The 19,023-nt window shown below is 43.7% G+C and overlaps 2 long non-coding RNA genes across 3 annotated transcripts in view; one reads left to right on the top strand and one right to left on the bottom strand.

The window, feature by feature from the left end:
- The window catches only part of LOC112545045 (uncharacterized), a 57,214-nt gene extending 55,278 nt beyond the window's left edge, over positions 1-1,936 (top strand). For both annotated transcript variants that reach the window (XR_012904848.2, XR_012904846.2), the window contains exon 4: positions 1,652-1,936. This is a non-coding gene — a long non-coding RNA (uncharacterized LOC112545045). The remainder of the gene's footprint in view (positions 1-1,651) is intronic.
- Positions 1-19,023, bottom strand: part of LOC149525586 (uncharacterized) — a 229,487-nt gene that overhangs the window by 167,197 nt on the left and 43,267 nt on the right. The window lies entirely within an intron of this gene.

Raw genomic sequence — 19,023 nt, 5'->3', positions numbered from 1 at the left:
GACAGATCCGTTGGGGCATCTCTCAGTCTTCCCTAGACTGCCCGCTGCGAAGGGATTCTGTATCCTAGCAGCTGAAATCTGAGATGTAATAAGCTCTTCCTATAAATTCTGGGGCGTCTGTCAGCCTGTTGGCTGCCCTCTGCGACGGGACCCCGGTCCTAGCAGTAAAGGCACGGATGTTAAACTTTCGGGGTGCCCTTCAGCCTCCTAGGCTGCCCGCTGCGATGGGACCTTGTGTCTTAGCAGTTAAAGACTTGGGTGTCACACACACACACATACACTGCCCTGACCATTGGCTGACACATGTGGCTTGTTAAGACACAGGCTAGCTATTTCAGGATACCGCCAATATTCTGGAAGAGCCACACAGTGTAGACGTACCCTTACAAATGAAAACTTCAGCTGTTGCTCACCTTGCTTGTACCTTTTGTGCAAGACAGAAAGGATGTGTCTGTTACATTTTCTATACACTATCCCATTGCCCTCTAAGGTGGAATTTTTCAAAAGCTGAGCACTAATATTTCATTAAATGACTCTTGAGTTAGGATGGGCTTGTACTTCTGAACACCTTATGCCCTCGTTTTCAAAGCTTACTGCAATGCCTCTATCAAACCCACTAAGTCCTGAAGCATCCTTTTCACCTGGCAAAGCAAATTTCACCAGTTCAGTTGGTGAAATTAGGCTGGCTAAGAATAAATGTTCTTCTAAGAACATCCCCCACTATTATCAGGTCTATCACTTGTCAGCTTTCACTCCAAACTTGGGCTATGGTGGAACTTTTTTCCACTCAAGACCTCTTCCACACGGACGCTGTGTCTACACTGGGCCACTTATTCCGGAAAAGCAGACGCTTTTCCGGAATAAGCTGCGAGCTGTCTACACTGGCCCCTTGAATTTCCGGAAAAGCAGTGACGATTTACTGTAAGAAATCCGCTGCTTTTCCGGAAAAACTATGCTGTTCCCGCTCAGGCAAACGTCCTTTTTCCGGAAAACTGTTCCGGAAAAGGGCCAGTGTAGACAGCACAGTAGTCTTTTCCGGAAAAAAGCCCCGATCGCGAAAATGACAATCGGGGCTTTTTTCCAGAAAAGCGCATCTACATTGGCCACAGACGCTTTTCCGGAAAAAGGGCTTTTCCGGAAAAGCAGCCTACCAGTGTAGACGCTCTTTTTCCGGAAATACTTATAACGGAAAACTGTTCCGTTTTAAGCATTTCCGGAAATTCATGCCAGTGTAGACACAGCCATAGAGTCAGAGATTCAGGCTATGTCTACACTGCAGAGTTTGTGCACAAAAATGGCCGTTTTGTACAAAAACTTGTGGACTGTCCACACTACAAGCGTGTTCTTGCACAAGAAAAAGTACAGGAAATTGTAAGAACACAGGGCTTTTTGCGCAAGAGTTATTCCTCTTTCTATGAGGAATAAGCCTTATTGCACAAGAGGTCTTGCACAAAAAGGCATGTGTTGACGGGCAACAGTCCACCAGTATCCCACAATGCCTGCTCTGATGGCAGTGTTTTGATCTCTGCTGTCCTGCAGACATGTGCCCCTCCCCTTTAAAAACTCTGGAAAGTATGTGACAGCTGAATGTGCTGCTCTGTTTGAGGAACAAAGAGCAAATCATTGGAATGCTTCTTTTCTGCCCTGCTAGAAACACAGCAGCAGGCAGACTGCTTCTGCAATGTGAGGGGGACAGACTTCTATGGTGCTTTGATATTCCTCAGCACGGAGAGCTCACAGAACTACATATGATGCCACTCCACAGCCTCCTCAGCTGCTGGGAAGAACTCGAAGGGAATCTCAAGGTACTCAGGAATCAGCTCTGCCTTCCCACAACACTGCACTATGGGATATATCCCCACAGTGTATTGCTCACACTATTAATGATGGTGCCACCAGTATGGGCATGATCTGTCAACAAAGAGAGCAAGCGTGAATGCCCTCTAGTGATTTTTCTTTTGTCAGCATTTGGGTGTTGGCATAAGTTTTGTCAACAGAACTTGGCTGCGTGGATATAGCTTTAGCCTCAGTGGGTGTGACTGAGGCAACAGGACACCATGCAGTGCCCATCTAGGACTGCCTCTGGCTAAACTACTGAAGTGTTGAACTCTGTTGTCTACACTAGCAGGACAGTACTTTCCAGCATTGGCTTGGACATAACTAAGGGAACATTAGGTCTCACATCCAGCAAGGTCTCTTGTGAAAATCACACTAATTCAATTTCCTTGCCATTTTAAGTGTATTTTCCATTAATGCTTTGTAAGTGCCCCCAAAATGCTTACAAACAGGTACTTCTAGACACTGAAATAAATAACACAGTGTCTCCCAGGCCTCAGTGTTTTTCCATAGGATGATTTGGGGAGGCATCAAAGGTTAATTATTTCCTGCAGCCAGTGCAAACTTTCAAAACATCAATTGGTTTCCAGCCCTTAGATCTGGTTAATTACCTAATCCAAACAATGGCCATTTCCGACAGGAATCCAAGAGAGGATGGGGTTTTATAGCAACCAGAGAAGACATAAGAAACAGATAAAACAAGCAAATCAGTAGCCAGGAGAAAACAGTCTTGGGCAGTGAAACAAATACTGTTAGCTCTAGAGAGCTCTAGAGAGCAAAAGACACCAGGAAATAGTGCTTAATACTTAAGAAATGGTAGGGAGGTCATGCAGAGGACACTCCATTTGTGTTGTACACACGAATGCAAGAAGCATGAAAAAAAAAAGCCAGAAATACAAGCACAGAAAATAGATTTTATCATCCTAGAATCAGTTGAAATCTTGGAAGAGGAGAATGAAAATTAAGAGGGGGTAAATGAAAGGGGTTATATACTGTTCTGAAGATCTTGTACAGAACAGAAGGGGAAGCAATAGACTTGTACATAGAAACTTGTGTTGAAGATTGCCTTTATTAAAAAAAATCCATCTTCCCCAAGAGGCTATCCAGGATATCCCCAAGCATTTGTTCAATGTTAAATTATCTGTCTGAAGTAACTCTCTCTCAAGCATGACCTGAGACTGCCCAGAATCAGTCCCAAATGCAGCAGTACACTTTGATAACTATGCATTGCTTTAAGGTTTTATCCTTAAATACCCCAGACAGCAGTTAAATATAATTAACTTTATGGCCAAGATTTTCAAAAGCACATACCTAGCAGTAGGCACCCTAAATAAGTGGCCTGATTTTCCAAAGTGTATTGCTGAGTGCTCATCATACTGATGCTAAGGGTTATTTCATTGTCCAGCTATACTGGAAAGTCAGGAGACGTTTGTTATGGATTTACTCAGGGCACTATTTTATTATAAGATGGCTGGACTACCCGGCAGATAAAAGTGTTACAGTTCAGGCTACTCCATGTTCATTACATAATTATCCGGGGGGTCTTCCACTAGCTCCCCCTCTTTTTCCATCGAGGTCCCTCCCCCATCCATTGCTGGGACCTTACCACTCACCCTCCTCGGAGGAAGGTTAAAATGTGCTTTAAGAAAGGGAGCTAACTCCCTGCTATTCCAATCAGAGGAGCTCAAAACCACCTCTCCCCTCCCACTCCCCAGTCTGTTCTTTAATAGACATATCCTTTGCATGTCTTTTACCAGGCCATTTATCTGATCACTGGATGCCTTCCCTATGGAGCGTCTGCTCTGGACATCTGCCCCACTCTTACAAAACTAGTAATGACACACAGTCTAACTCCCTTTCCTCCTCACCACAATAGGTCCCTGACATCCACTGAGGAAGGCAAAACATATGGTGGTAAGGGCTAACTAAATTCCTTCCCAGTGCCCCTAAAAAGGATTGGCTAGTGAGATGCCCACAGCAGGTCCTAACCAAATCTGATACTTGCCACCTCATGAGGAGGGAGGGTGAATGTTGCCTTGCCTGCTGTGTGGAGAAAAGGCTTCTCATGACCTGACATGCCCCTTTTTAAGCCTTCCACACTTCTGTTCTTAGTATCACCACGCTGATCCCCACCTCTCCTTTTTTGCAGCAGCTTCTGACCTCCTTCCCCAGCCATCAGTAAGCATTCCTACCCTTCTTCCAACAAGAAAGAAAATGTCCCTCTGCTGCTTCCCCTTTCTCTCCCACACACACAAACACACACACAAGATATGGTGTGGTCACTTTTGTCAACATAAATGGAACTCAGCATTTGGACTACAAATGACATTTATTTCTTAAGCTTCAGGAGGTAGCCGAGTTAGTTTGTACAGGATAAACTTAAAAAACAACAAATGGTCTGGTAGCACTTTATAGACTAACAAAACATGTAGATGGTATCCTGAACTTTCGTGGGTACAGCCCACTTCTTCAGATGACTAGAGTTTTGAGTTTAGGGTATGCAGACCCAAAATAAATAGAGGAGAAAGGAGAGAAGAGGAGGGAAGGGAAGGGAAGGGAAAAAAAGGGGTGGGAGACAAAGGAGAAGAGGGTATGAAAATATGACAGGGAAAAACAAGTAGGCAAAACTGGTTACTGATAAGCACCTCAAGATTGGATAGTTAAAAGAAGCAGATAAGGATCATAAGATAGCAATTAGATAGGAAGGGTACTAATGCAAGAATCTACACAGACAAAGAACTGCTGGCACCATCATTGAATGGGAATGTTGATAATATCCCAGCCATGTGTTATCTTGATTGAGGAGGTATTTCTTAGATACTTTTTTAATTAAGTATTGTACAAATATTAGTAATTTAAAGGCAAGTTCTCCTCTCAGTAACACCTATGCAGATCTACCCCATGTTTTGCAACAGTTTCTGAGGAACATGCTCAGGTGTTAAGTACTTGGTTTTCCCAAATTGGGGAAGAGATAGGTATTTAAGAGTGGAATTATATAACAGAAAATACAGCTGCTCCAGCCTGGTTCACCTAATCAAAAGTAATTACAATTCGGCTTATGTTTGTAATTGAAATTACAAAAGACCAAAAATGAGTAGGAGGTTGGATTTTTGCAAAGCACAAAATTTTGAACAATGTGGGAATTACTGACTGCTTTATTCTTGGAGTACTTTACAAAATGGTATGGCAAGAGAGAGAAGGCAGAAAGCTCATTCTGGAAAAAAAAACACTACAAAACGTAAGCAAGGCTAAGAAACGGAGAGATGGATAAAACAACAGGGAATGGAAGTAGGTTCTAAAGATTGCAAGAATGCACTAAAAAGCAAATCAAAGAAATGAATACATGCACAAAATGAAAAGTAAACTGCACATGAGGGTAGGATAAAAATAACTGCTTTTTTCATTTAAAAGGAATAAGGGTGAGAAAAAGGGGAGAGCAAGACTGCTAAGCAACTTGGAAAGTAATTTATTTGCAGTACAGGAACACACTGCCATAAAATAAAATGTATTCTGTGTGTTCATACAAAAGACTAAGGGACGGATGCCAAAAGGATTTTTTCAGAGGATTAAGGGGAAATGCTGAAGAGAATGAATATCACATAAAAGCAAGGGAAAGACTGCCCTCTCCCACCAAAAAAAATGAACAAACCCAAAATGGCATTATAAGAGTACTGAGAAATCCATGGAATCACTCATATAGTTTACAGGGACATCAGCCCCTCTACTGGGAATGACTTGGAGACTCCTATGTAGATATCTCACAGCCCCATAATTCTCAGGGATCAATGAGAAAGAGCAGTCCCAAGATCTGCAGACTCAGAGGCAATCCTGAATAAACTGCGGACATTCCTTACTGTTCCACATGTGGCCATTGGCTCAGTTTTCTAGCAGGTGCTCAGCAGGCAGCTCTGGAGGGGATTGCACAGGACTTAATGCTGCCCTGTGCCGAGACAGCACCCCGTCCTTTTCCAGACAGACTCCAGGCCTTCTCCTTGCATTAGTTCCCTTTCACTTGCGCAAGCGGAAGGGATGATCTCAGCTCAGGTAAGCAACATTTTACAAAAACCTCAGAGCATTTGAGGTCTAAGATGCAATAGCCAGATCAATATCAAGCAGCTGAAAGAAATTCAGACAGACAGGAGAACCTTTAGCAGACATACCAAATACAACCTCCTTAGAAAAAGAGGATATATGCCTGTGGCCAGAAGAAAAGCTAATATATGACACTGATATTCAGAAAGATGCAGAGAGAATCTAGGACAATACGGAGTTGTAACTGAATAGTTGTGTAATCTCATGAAATCTTAGCGGTTACACAACTATTTGATAGTTCCCAGGGGTGGGGAGAGCAGCCAGTACACTTCGGCTTCCCTCCGGGGGAGCCCCTTTCCACCTTGTGCTGCTGCTTCTGTATCAGAGCCAGCTGTGCGGGGTACTAGGTATAAGCCATTCTGCGAGGGAAGCAAGTTTAAAAAACAGCTCTCTGGGCAGACTAGCTGCCTGCCACCCCGTGCTGCTGCCTCTGATAAAGAGGCAGCAGTGTGGGTGGCAGCAGCCCCTGTGAATGGGGAATCGGAGCTCCCTACAGACAGAGGTTGCTGCCATGGAACAGCCTCTCTTCACGGGTAGTTTGAACCTCCCTGGATGGACAGGGGTTGCTTCTGAGCATCTCCCCCTTGCCTCCCCATGCTGCTTCCTCTGATAAAGGAAGTAGTGGGGGGGAGGGGACGTAGGCCACACTGGGAACCAGCTGGGGGGGAACCGGCTTTTAAGCTTGCTCCCCCCAGGACCAGCTCCTGCCTCCCCTCCTCCATTACCTCTGTAGGAGGCAGCAAGGGGTGGCAAGTGGGTTCACAGGAGCTGATATGCATGGAGAGCTGGCTTCCTCTCACCTTGTGTGCTGCTGCCTCTGTATCAAAGGCAGCAGCATGGAGGGAGGGAGACAGATGGATCCTGTGCTCATGGGGAGCCAGCTTTTAAGCCAGTTCCTGGCCCAGCTCCAGCTCCCCTCCCTTGCTGCCTCTAATACAGAGGCAGAGGGGTGAGGCGGAATGTGTGTAGTCGACAAGATTAACCAATAAGTCTGGGCTTATTGGTTAATCGTGTAGTCGTCTACACAATGACATCCCTAATACAGAGCAGTAAGCTTGGCATTAGTGGCATGGGAGACTCAGGAAGCAATAAGTTACAAGGGGAGAGAAGAAGCCAAAAGCTTTATGCCAACATTGGTATGTATTTTAAAAACAAAGGACTGGTGCTGAATTTCAAATGCACATAAAATTTGGCTCAGCGTCTGAGGAGACAGATCCACGACATCCATGGAATATGGAAGCGCCAAAAACAGCATTACCATGCATTACCCTTGAAATGTAATAGCTCTGATGTGGAAAGATCATGACCTACTGAAAAGACAAAGAATCCCATAGCACCACAGATTGACAAAGTAAATTTTACCCACAAAAGCTTATGATCTAATAAATCTGCTAGTCTGTAAGGTGCCACAAGACTCTTCCTTGTTCTTTCTGATACAGACTAACTCTGAGACATGACTTATTAGGGTGCCAGACCAGTTACCATCCCCATTTCATACTTGACACCCCACTGAAATTGACAGTCAAGATCTCATGTTTTCTGAGCACTGTTGTGCCTAGAAAACTGTGGGTCAAATAACTATGGGATGACAGAGGTTTTCAGTCACCACTGTGCTCACTGAAATTTGAACCCACTGCCTAGATGTGAAACAAATATTTCTGGGAAAGTACAACTAGGAAGATATCAATAAAAGAGGAGTGGAACTATATTTATGAGAACCTTTGGCACAATACTGCAGAACAATCTCCAAAGCTCGTAAATTTAGGGCGTGGATCTGCCAGGCTTTGGAGAACAGGCAACAAATTTACACTGGCTGCATGTGTCTGAGCAGAGAAGAGTCACCTGCTCATTAGATTGTGGAGCAGCCACTCCACTCATGCAGAAACAGATGTGAAGTTCTCCAGAAATGTATTATTGGTAAGTGACTAAGCTGAACAACAAGAACCTAAACAAAAACTCATGCATAAAAAAGAATAATGAAACAAACAAAAAAAACACTATAGGAAAGTAGGAGGTGTAAATCAGAGAGGAGGACAATAAAAATCTACAATAATGGAACAAAGAAAGCCATTAAAGAGAATATGTTTGTACAGCACCTACCACAACAGGGCCTTTTCCATGACAGAGACTCCTAGGTAGTATAACATTATTAATAACAAATACTGAACAAACCAACAGTCTACCTCTATCTAAGGGTCCAATCCTGCCACTTTACTCACAGGAACAAATAGTATGCATGCAAGTAGTACACGTTATTTGTAAATATATTGACTACTCGAATAAGTTGGGGTTACAAAAGAAAGCCCTGAGTAAGTTAATTTTCAATCCTCAAAAAATTGAGTCACATACATTTTTAAGGGGCTGTTACACGCAGACATCTATCTGTGAAGCAACAAGGATGACTTGAGGGAGTTGCATGGTTACTGACCTCAGGAACAGGGAACAAGGCATTGAAAAAACATAAAAGATCCACCTAAGCCAGGGGTGGGCAGTAATTTTTGATGGGGGGGGCGGCACTGCAAGAATTTGGTAAGTGGTCAAGGACTGCAGTTTTCCATGATATTAATGGAGGAGGTGCAGGGTTCTGGGATGGAGGTTGGTGCTGAAAGTAGGGGATTGGGATGCACAAGGGGGCGAGGGGTCTGGAGGGAGTTTGGGTGAAGGAGGAGATTGTGACCCAGGTGGGGTACAGTGGGGTACAGTGTGGATACAGGATCTGGGAGAGGGTATGGATGCAGGAGAGGATTCTGACCTGGAACAGAGGCATAGGAAGTGGTGCAGGCTGTGCAAGAGGATTGTGACCTGGGGGAGGGGTCCTGGGGTTTGGGTTCTGGGGGGTTGTGACCTGGGGCAGGGGATTGGAGAGCAGGGTCTGGGAGTACAGGTGCAGAGGGTTGGGTGCCAAATACAGGCACTGGTTGGGAGGCGCTTACCTGAGGCAGTCCCAGACAGCAGGCTAGTGGACCCCTCAGGCTCACTGTCTGCCATGTCCCTGCATACTGCTCAAAGTGGCTAGATGGGGGCCTCCATCTGCTGCCTGTGCCACAAGCACAGCCCAGGCAACTCCCATTGGTTGCTTTCTGGCCAATGGGAACTGTGAGATTGTGCTGCTGGCCTGGGCAGAGCATGAAATGTATTTCCCGCCTCTCCCGCTCCCCCAAGTGTACAGTGCACAGAGATGCATATGGCCTTCATAGTGGGCTGCTTTGAGTGGCATAGGAAAGCACAGCAGGCAGGAAGCCTGCCCAAGGCTCCTGCAGGACTGCAGCATGGTAGCAAGATGAATCTGGCAGTTTGGCTGGATGGATGCAGCCCATTAGCCATATTTTGCCCACCCTTGATCTAAGCTAAAAAGCAGGCAGGATATTTGTGGGAGTGAATGAATGTGGATGGTATAAAATCCCAAGAATCAGCATTAAGGATTTTGTTCTTATGCTTTATAATCATGTAATTTATCAGTGGCCTAGAAATTGCACCCCCTGCCAGCCCTGTTTCCGGCAGCCAGTTCTCCCCTCCTCCTCCTCCTCCTCCTTCTGAGCTCCCCTGGCCAGCTCCGCCCCCACCAGCTGCCCCCCCCCGATATCCTGCGGCCAGCCCCATTCCACACGACCCCCCCCCCCCACTGACCAGCCCTGCTTCCCGTTGGCCCCCCCATATCTCCTGGCCAGCCCCGTTGCCCCCCCCCCCCCCATTAGCTCTGTTTCCTGTCCCTCCCCCTCCCGGCCAGCATTGCTCCCCTCCCAGCCAGTGCCTCCCTCCCCTCCCCCCATGAAGCATGTCCGGTAAGTGGCCACAGCTGGTGTATTGTGTCCAATTTTGTCCCTCCCCCCACTACAGAAAGGATGTGGATGCATTGGAGAGGGTCCAGTGGAGAACAACCAAAATGATTAGGGGGCTGGAGCACATGACATATGAGGAGAGGCTGAGGGATTTGGGTTTATTTAGTCTTCAGAAGAAAAGAGTGAGGGGGGATTTGATAGCAGCCTTAAACTTCCTGAAGGGAGGTTCCAAAGAGAATGGAGAGAGGCTGTTCTCTGCAGTGACAGATGGCAGAACAAGGAGCAATGGTCTCAAGTTACAGTGGGGGAGGTCTAGGTTGGATATTAGGAAAAACTATTTCACTAGCAGGTGGTGAAGCACTGGAATGGGTTACCTAGGGACCCATGATGGAATCTTCATCCCTAGAGGTGTTTAAGTCTTGGCTTGACAAAGCCCTGGCTGGGATGATTTAGTTGGGATTGGTCCTGCTTTGGGCAGAGGGCTGGACTCGATGACCTCCTGAGTTCTCTTCCAGCCCTAGGATTCTATGATTCATAAGATTAGGTATTTTTACCAGTCTCACTGGCCAAAAATGCCCTCTCTTGCAGAGAGGGATATGACATGTGCTATCTACCTCGTAGTGTTTGTGTCCAGCTTTTTGTTGAAACCTCATTGTTTTTATGCACTTTTTAATCTCAGAGAGCCATTTATTGGTTGAATATAACCTCAGGCCTTGTCTTTGTATTTTAGTTCCTTGAAGGTGGAAATACAAGATCAGAACTTGGGCTACAGGCAGTCCCCGGGTTACATGGATCCGACTTACATCGGATCCCTACTTACAAATGGGGTGAGGCAACCCCACACTAGCTGCTTCCCCCCAGCAGACCAGGGAGACGCGAAGCTAGCGCCCGCCCCCAGCAGACCAGGGAGACGCCGAGTGGCTTTTCTCAGCTTGAGAATAAAGGACTGCGGGAAGTGAGGTGTGGGAGAATAAAACTGAGCTCTGGAGAAATGTTTGGCTAGAGTTTCCCCTACAATATGTACCAGTTCCGACTTACATATAAATTCAACTTAAGAACAAACCTACAGTCCCTATCTTGTACGTAACCCGGGGACTGCCTGTATTTAAGCCCCATTAATGGCTCTCTGAGCTATTAGAAAGTTGTGAAAAACATAAGAAAATAATTGAAATACCTGTTTTAAAACCTCATTTGCACACCAATGGTCTGGGCACCACCTCCTACTTAAGCTCTTTATGAAACATATAGTTTGCACTTAGTTTTGACCACCAGAATGGTTGATGGATCTTACTCCTGCCCATGTCCCAAATTGTGAGGCATCCATGCAAGTCATCTGGGGCCCATCTATTGATAACTGCTTACTGCTATTCCAAGTCCTTTCCCCTCAGTGTTGTCAAGGATTGGAAGGAGATTTCATGAGGAAAAATGCTATAAAGGTCGGTGTGATCTTTTGTGGAGAAATCTCTGCACTTTTGAGCAGGGATGTTGCCACTGGTCTCCAGGCCCTATTACCTCGCAAAACGCTGACTTGTGAAAGAAAGGGGGAGTATGCTATTGTGCTACTTCTCCTCCTTCTCCATTCCCCCCTGTTTTATCTCCCTAGCTATATGTGCAGAGGAGGGAAAAAAATGTGAGCAATATTTTGGGATCCTTGAGGATGAAAAGTTTCATGTACAATTACCAGGATTTACTTACAAGTTGCCATGGAGTGATATCTCTGATATTATAGTTATCTCCCAGTGTGGCTATGCCAATTTTCTTCATCTGAGGATCTGTCCCAGAGTAACTGTACTATAGAAGCTGCATCTCAAAACTCTTCACAGATACAGTTTGATACAAGAATGGGTGAGTGTGTCTGAATTCCACTAGTTCAGTTTCACTGATGTTCCTTATGAAAATATCATCATCATAGAACCCAAAGGGAGGTAGCCCCTTTCAGACCACTTAGCTGACTCTCTAGGTGGGTCCTTAAGGTGGTCTAGCTGGATATTCAGTTTATATCTTACCACTTTTGGTGACCACCTGATCACTGGCCACGTGGCAGCATTACTTTTAAAATATACTTCATAATTTGTTGGTCTTTATCTTAATAAGATGTCCAAAACCAAATCAGTGCTGATGGAAGCAGTTGCTGGGTTTGGGTATGAATATCCTCGTTACTGATCTTGTTCTGCTACTTCATATGAAGTATCTGATGAACATGATGGGAATCAAAAGGCCAGTGTCTCTGAGGTCAGTGCATTCATGTTTGAGGCAGTTTACACTGAAGCTGACCATCTATGATAATCAGGGCGTTTGTCCTTGCAGCTGTAAGTTTCTCTGCCTCACAAATGAAAAGGGCCAAGGGAACCTTGCAAAAGAGTAATACTGTTCTGCAAGTAGAGGTATTCCAATTTAGGTGTATGGAGGTCATTAATGTGACTACTCAAACTGCATACATGCCCAAAAGGTAGCCAATAAGCTTTAAGTCAATACTGTGGATATAATGCTCAATTATGATTTCATGCTGTCTCCACAGTGAAGTTTGTCTGATGGAGAGACTTGTTCCTTAAAAAAGGGTTAGTTTTCTTCTCTGTTAAGACTTCCCTTACCTAAACTAATCAATGTACACACATCACCCTGTCTATTGACTTGTGGTTTTGTGTTCTGTGCATCAGCTGTGCAATGTACTGCAGGTAGGTGGATTTTCAGGGGGCAAACACCATAAAGGTATGTTATATGGGAAGCAAAAAATTGCAGAAGGAAGAGTGTGTTTTTCGTTAAAATTACGGCAGAGATAGATGCTGTTTGGTATTAGTTTCCAGACCACAGTTACTTAAAGTTTTAAAGTTCTCCTTTTTGGCAGATCAAAAACTCAAGCTTCATAAGAACCATTTATCTTAGCTTTGCTGCTAAGTGGCAAACAAATAAGCATTCATGCTTTCAAAACCCTGCTAAGGCCCTGTCCATGCTGAGATTTAAAACCATATAAGTACCTTTCTATGTAAACATACCCGAATCCAGTTCTTGTTTGAAAGCCGCTAATAAGGTTATCATGGCCAGCTCACAAAGGTGTGTCTGCATGTTTTAGCCAAGTTACTTATCTAGAGAGAAATTGTTAGCCCCATTATAAAAAGAGCTATGTTCAAAAGCTGTTCTCTATATAGCTGCTCATATAATTTTAAATATTTTGGTAAACAAGCCGTAACAAGAAAATCCGAACTTAACATCACAAACACCATATACAATTTGGTCATAGTCAAGGCCTTCTGTATTCTGCAATTTTGCCTTCACAAAACTCAACTTTTGTCATAGAATTGTGAATCAGAATCTAAGCTTTCATTAAAAATGAAGCTTCAGGGGATAGCCGAGTTAGTCTGCTATAGGGAAAAAAAACATCAAATGGTCTGGTAGCACTTTATAGACTAACACAACATGTAGATGGTATCACGAGCTTTCATGGGCACAGCCCACTTCTTCGGTCATCTGAAGAAGTGGGCTGTGCCCACGAAAGCTCATGATACCATCTATGTGTTTTGTTAGTCTATAAAGTGCTACCAGACCATTTGTTGGTTTTTTATTAAAAATGAAATTGTTCCAAACATTTATGGTTGAAAAGAAAACCTTCAGAACACAAACCAGTGTCTTCTGACAACCTGAAACTATGCATGGGAGGAGTTAGCTGCCATATTCACCTCAGTGGGTTATTAATTCAGGAATCTTATGTTGGCAGTTTTAAAATCTGTCTGGTTAAGTGTTTGACAGATAATCCTTTTTAGCAGACATCATGCTAATTTGCCATCCCACAGTCCCAAAATAAATATTATACTTATTTTAGCATTTATTTTGATATCCAATTTAAAAAAGAAAACTTGAAGCTGCTCCAAAATTTCCATCAAAGGCCATAGATTCATGCTGCAAAATTTAGGCCCAGTTTGTCAAAGAGGACACAAAGCTGATGTAAAAGCCTCACTTTCCAATAGACGTTGCTGCAGTAAATATGAAGTATAAATTAATTTGAAAATTTCTTTGTCTCCCTTTATTGCAAACAATGCTTCTCCTGATTCTGCGGGCTGCTGGCAAATTTTAACTGATCCTCAGACAATTGTTTTTGATGACTTCTAAACAATATTCTTTTACTCCTCTTTATACATCTGTGCATCATCTAGTGAGCTTGCTTCCACAGTTTTCACTGATCCTATTTCTAAGCATCTCCTGGATTCTAGCAGTGTTGTGGCCTTTTGATAATAGGAAGGCAGTGATACCATGGCAATTTTCATAGCAACAGTGCTCTGTGAAGACTACCCATCAGTCTACTCTGCTAAGATGGGTAAACACTGATAAATGAGGGCTAACGCAATTATTGTCAATGGAATGCCATAGCAGAGCTATAGCCTTTTGTAATGCTCTCACTTAGTGCTATTTATATACTGTGACACAGAGCAGCCATTATTATCTCAGTGTTTTATTTTTTAAAAGCAGTGTCTCCTGAAAAAGGCTTAAAGTGAAATCCATTGTTTTTAAAAGTCCTAACCATTAGAAAGAGAAAACAGAATGAGTTTTTTATTTTAAATGTTGTGGGATTTGTTTGGTTAAACATTTGTTCTCAACTCACAAGAAGACTTGGCCTTCTGATGTGGAAAGTGAGGAAAGCCATCACTTGCAGAACTGGAATCAGCTCTGAGTCAACTTTTGAGATGCCTGAAACCTGAGGTGTGGGATGTAATGGTAAATATGGGAAGACTCTGCATCTTAATAAGGGTTACTCCTGGGCATTCCATAGTCTCAAAGGTTATACAGGTTGGATTTCCCTGGTCTAGCACACTTGGGCCTGAACGAGGGAGTTTGCTGGACAAGTGGAGGTCAGTTCTGTCCCTCCGCTGACAGACTCCAGGTTCTCCCAGGGTCCAACAGCAGACTCAGTAGGGCTGTCCCCAGCCGCCGGACTCCTCTGCCTCCAGGTTTCTTGCTCCGTGGCCAGCCCTGAGACTGGTGGGATCCCACTACCCCTGAGCTGCTGCTGTCCTGGGGCCACTGTGGCTCTGTGGCTCCAGGACTGCTTGGACTCTGGGGCTGCTGGGACTTTGCTGCTTCAAGGTCTCTGGGGCTCTGCTGCCTCAGGGCTTCCTGGGCTCCACCATTCCAAGGCTTCCAGGGCTGGCTGGGCTTCACTGCCCTGGGAATGCTGGAACTGCCTGTTCCGTGGGGTTGCCAAGGTCAGCGGGGCTCTCCTGCCTCAGGCTGGCGGGGCTGCTGGGGCTTTGCTACCCCGGGCCAGCCCTGGCCACTGGGCTCCCTCTCCACTCCCTGCTCCTATCTCCTAAGGCTCTCTGGTCCAGCAACATCCATGGTGCTGCTAGACCACAGATGATGTTGGGTCAGAGAGTCCCATATCAGAGAGGTTAAACCTGTACATGAAATGCAAGCTGGCTGACTCTCTGAATATGACTGGGGAGCTCTGGAAGGGTAAAAGTTGTTCTGGGGACACATGTGGGGCTCAAAAAAATTCTCACAGAACTGGCAAGTGACATGAGCACATATACGGAATCTGGAATCTGTGAAGAACTTCCAAGGGCATGGGAGTATTTTCTTTTTTCTTTTTTTCTTGGACAGGTGTCTGAGGACCTCATATATGCTATGGAAGGTATCTTGCGGGGGGTTCAGAGGGCAGGTGTTTTTCAGGTAGAGCATACAGAGCATCTTACTAGTGGAGGAGAGTATGGAAAAGTGCAGAGAGAGCATTTGGGAAATAGAAAGCCATTAGCAGCGTTTTCAAAACTCCCCGCTTCCACCATGCTGTTGGAGGACAGTGCTGTTTGCACTACATTGTATATTTTATTTTCAAGTCATAATGCAACCTATTTCAGTTGCAAATCAAGTAATTGACTTTTCATGTCATACAATCCTAAGCTGTTGAGTGATAATATATTGTTTTAAGAATCTAGGTGGACAGCAACATAAATCAAGTAGGAGCAGGTCATTGTTCCATGTTCCTTGATCTAAATTTGGAGTATGTTGTAATGAGACTTAAAAAGAAATAGGCAGGGTTTGCCATAGCAAAGTGTGTGATTCTGATGGAGGGCCCATGGAAGGGAAACAGAAGGACCCACACGTGCACCTGGCTATGTCTTGGGTCAAATCCTAGAACAATAGGACCCAGTCTGCATGGATGGACACAGAAGGAAGAATTTCTGCCAGCCCATACTGAAAAGAGCAGCTAGCCTGGTCTTCAACTGAACAGTTTGCCAGAGGTGAGTATTAATGTGATAGAAAAAAAAAAAGACATGCTAATAGTTTCAGTGTTACAGTCATCCTCTTTTTGGGCAAACATATCCAAACATCATACTCAAGTAAAAGTAGCAATTGAAGATATCTATTCAAATTAATATGTCAGGTTTTGTTTCGAATGCAGTTTTATTGACCTTACCCCCAATTACGTTTTTGGATTATTTTAATTTGTTTTCATCAATAGCCATTAATGTATTGTACATATTATGAGTGGTTAGAAGTACATAGTAAGGCAAATTTTAAAATTGTTTCTGTATTAATATATTTGTAATGTTTTAACTAAAACATCAGAACACATTTATACTTTTTTGCCAGTAGTTTAACCTTACTGCACTGAAGAATTCAAGGTGATTAAACTGATATATTAACATATGAATAGATCATATGTGCCCATCTTTGTTTCAGGCACTGCTGATAAGAGCAATCTGAAGTAGTAGGCCAGCAATGGGGCTGGCTGGGGAAGATCCGGAGCAGGAACCGGCCAGCGGGAGGCAGAGCTGGCGGCGGGAGCGGGGGGGAGAGGGACTGGCTGGGGAAGACTGGGAGGAGAAGTCGGGGAGAATCAACCAACTGGCTAGCTAGGAGGAGGTGGGGGAGCGAATCAACCGGCGGGGAGCAGGACTGACCCGGGCTGTGCAGATCCTAGGGCGCTCCCATCCCACGCGAGTCAGTCTGGCTCCAGCTCCACCATGCGCTTGACCAGCGCGCAGGAGCATGGACTGGGATGTTGCTCCTCCTCCTCACATGCAACCAGGGCTCCCAGTGCCGATTGTGCCCTGCCTCCCAGTCACTTCTCCCGCCCCCGCCAGGTTTCCATCTGGCGCCCAGCCAGAAAACCAGGAAATATTGGACATTGCACATGTCCGGTATTTTCTGGATTTTTTTACCAGGCAGAGGGCTCAAAAATGGACTGTCCGGTAGAAAACCGGACACCTGGGAACCCTACATCACCAGTGCTGAATGAAGGGGAATAATAATGTCTCTAGATCTGATTAAAACTGCCTTGAGAATTTTCAATATTAATTCAGAGTACACTACATTTTTTTGTGATCTCATCTAAAAGATCCCTGAAATTGCAAACTACACAGAACTATCTGAGAAGAATGAATGCATGGGTGAATGCTGCTAGGCATCAAATCTCTGGATTATTTCAAACAACATCCTTTCCACAATAAATCAGCTCTTTTTCACAAATGCTAGTCTAATGGAAAGTTTCTTACTAGTTCAGTTGCAATGTTTTCCTCACCTAAAAACCTAAGACAACATGCTTAATCTGGCTTTCACTATATCCCTGCTTTTACTTATAGTTTATAATTGGGTTGATTTTAGATGGGTTAGGGACCCTCCTGCATACCCCTCAAAATAAAACACAAAAAGGTTAAGTGAATCTATGTATTAACTGGCTCTCAAATTTTTGTATTAGTGACCCTTTCATTAGCAAGCCTCTGACTGCGTTCCCTCCTCCTCCCCCCCCCCCCCCACATTATAGATTAAAAACAGTTTTTTATATATTTAACACCATTATAAATGCTAGAGGCAAAGCAGAGCCTAGAGTGAAGATTGAAAGCTCGCAACCCCATGTAATAACCTTGTGAACCTCTGAGGGGTCCCGAACCCCAGTTTGAGAACCCCTGTTCTAGGAACAACCTGACTCTGACCAAGCCACTCAACTGTTCTACCTGCTTAACCAATGCCAAGATACAAGGAACTCAATATACCTATGAAAGAACCCAACCAGGTTAGTTTGCATTTAATGATTACAAATCTATGTATCCTTTTCTAATAATCAGTTCAAGACAAAATAGCATTTGCAATACAGATTCAGAAATTTAGATAATTTCCATGAAGAATACAATGAAACATCAAAGACAAATCACCATATTGTACAACACAGCTGTCACAATCATGCCAGCACAAAACTGGGTGACATTGCAATCACACACACGCACACAATATGTGGGATGACACAGATTTATCCCTTATTACAAATCTTAAGTAAACCCGTGCTTTTCACACTGAATCCTAATAATTCCTTTTTCTGGCAGTATTTAGAGAATACCTTTCAGACAAACTTACTACAGCTTAAAATAGCATTCTAAACCCAGTAATTTATGCCGCTTTATGCCACATTTACTGACAGAGATGCAGTTCTACAATTTTAAATGTTTCCCTGAGGTCACTACAAGGTATCACCTTATAAAATGGGGGATTGGTATTAGTCCCTTGTGATTCAAGAGGGCATTAACACGGCTATATCTAATGTTCAGTGTCAACAAGTAAATCATCACAAACACTTGATGAGCTGAAAATTGTACCTACCCTTCTGTAAAGCTTGCAACACCACAGGCTTGATGGTTACCATAGTAATCATGTGACAGTTTCTGATGTATTACCTTGAACTGCACAATTGTAGAGGTTCTTCAGCTACCTTCTGCAGCGTTTCCAGATTCAAGAGCAATACTGTGATAAATGTCCACTATCTAAAAGATACTCATTGGAATGTAATATCAGAGAGTAGGGCTTTACATGCAGATCACATGCTTTTTGCCCTTTTAAGAATATTAAAGAGTCATTTCAAAGACATGAAAAAGAACTACCATGACCTCTGATACCATGATTCTTTGCTGTGGAGATCGTAATTTTCTGTGGGACTAGCTACTGAATATTTAAGTAGTTTGAAACTGAAAATGAGGTAATAAATTCCACTGCAGATAGTCTGAGTAATGCATTGATTACAAAAACAAGCATATATCTGAGCAATTACCAGACCAGTCAGTCACTTGGTGCCTCGTGTTCAATATATTTAGGTCATTATTATAACCATTAGACAATAAATTACATTACTTCATTATAGCTAATTGACATCCTTAATATTTTCACAGAGTAACTTGAAAAAAACATAGCTGTATGGAGCAGATATCATAGATAAAAAGAACCAACAGCCAAAAACAATTAAATATGTCAGAAAGAAAAATAAAATTCACATTAATATTTCTATATTTTATTAGATTTTGGTTTGACTGTATGTTATTAGACTTTTAAAAGGCGG

Source organism: Pelodiscus sinensis, chromosome 1 (assembly GCF_052426305.1).
Source record: "Pelodiscus sinensis isolate ZL-2025 chromosome 1, ASM5242630v1, whole genome shotgun sequence".
NCBI lineage: Eukaryota > Metazoa > Chordata > Testudines > Trionychidae > Pelodiscus > Pelodiscus sinensis.
Note: the sequence above shows the minus strand (reverse complement) of the source record. Positions and strands in the feature narration are given on the sequence as shown.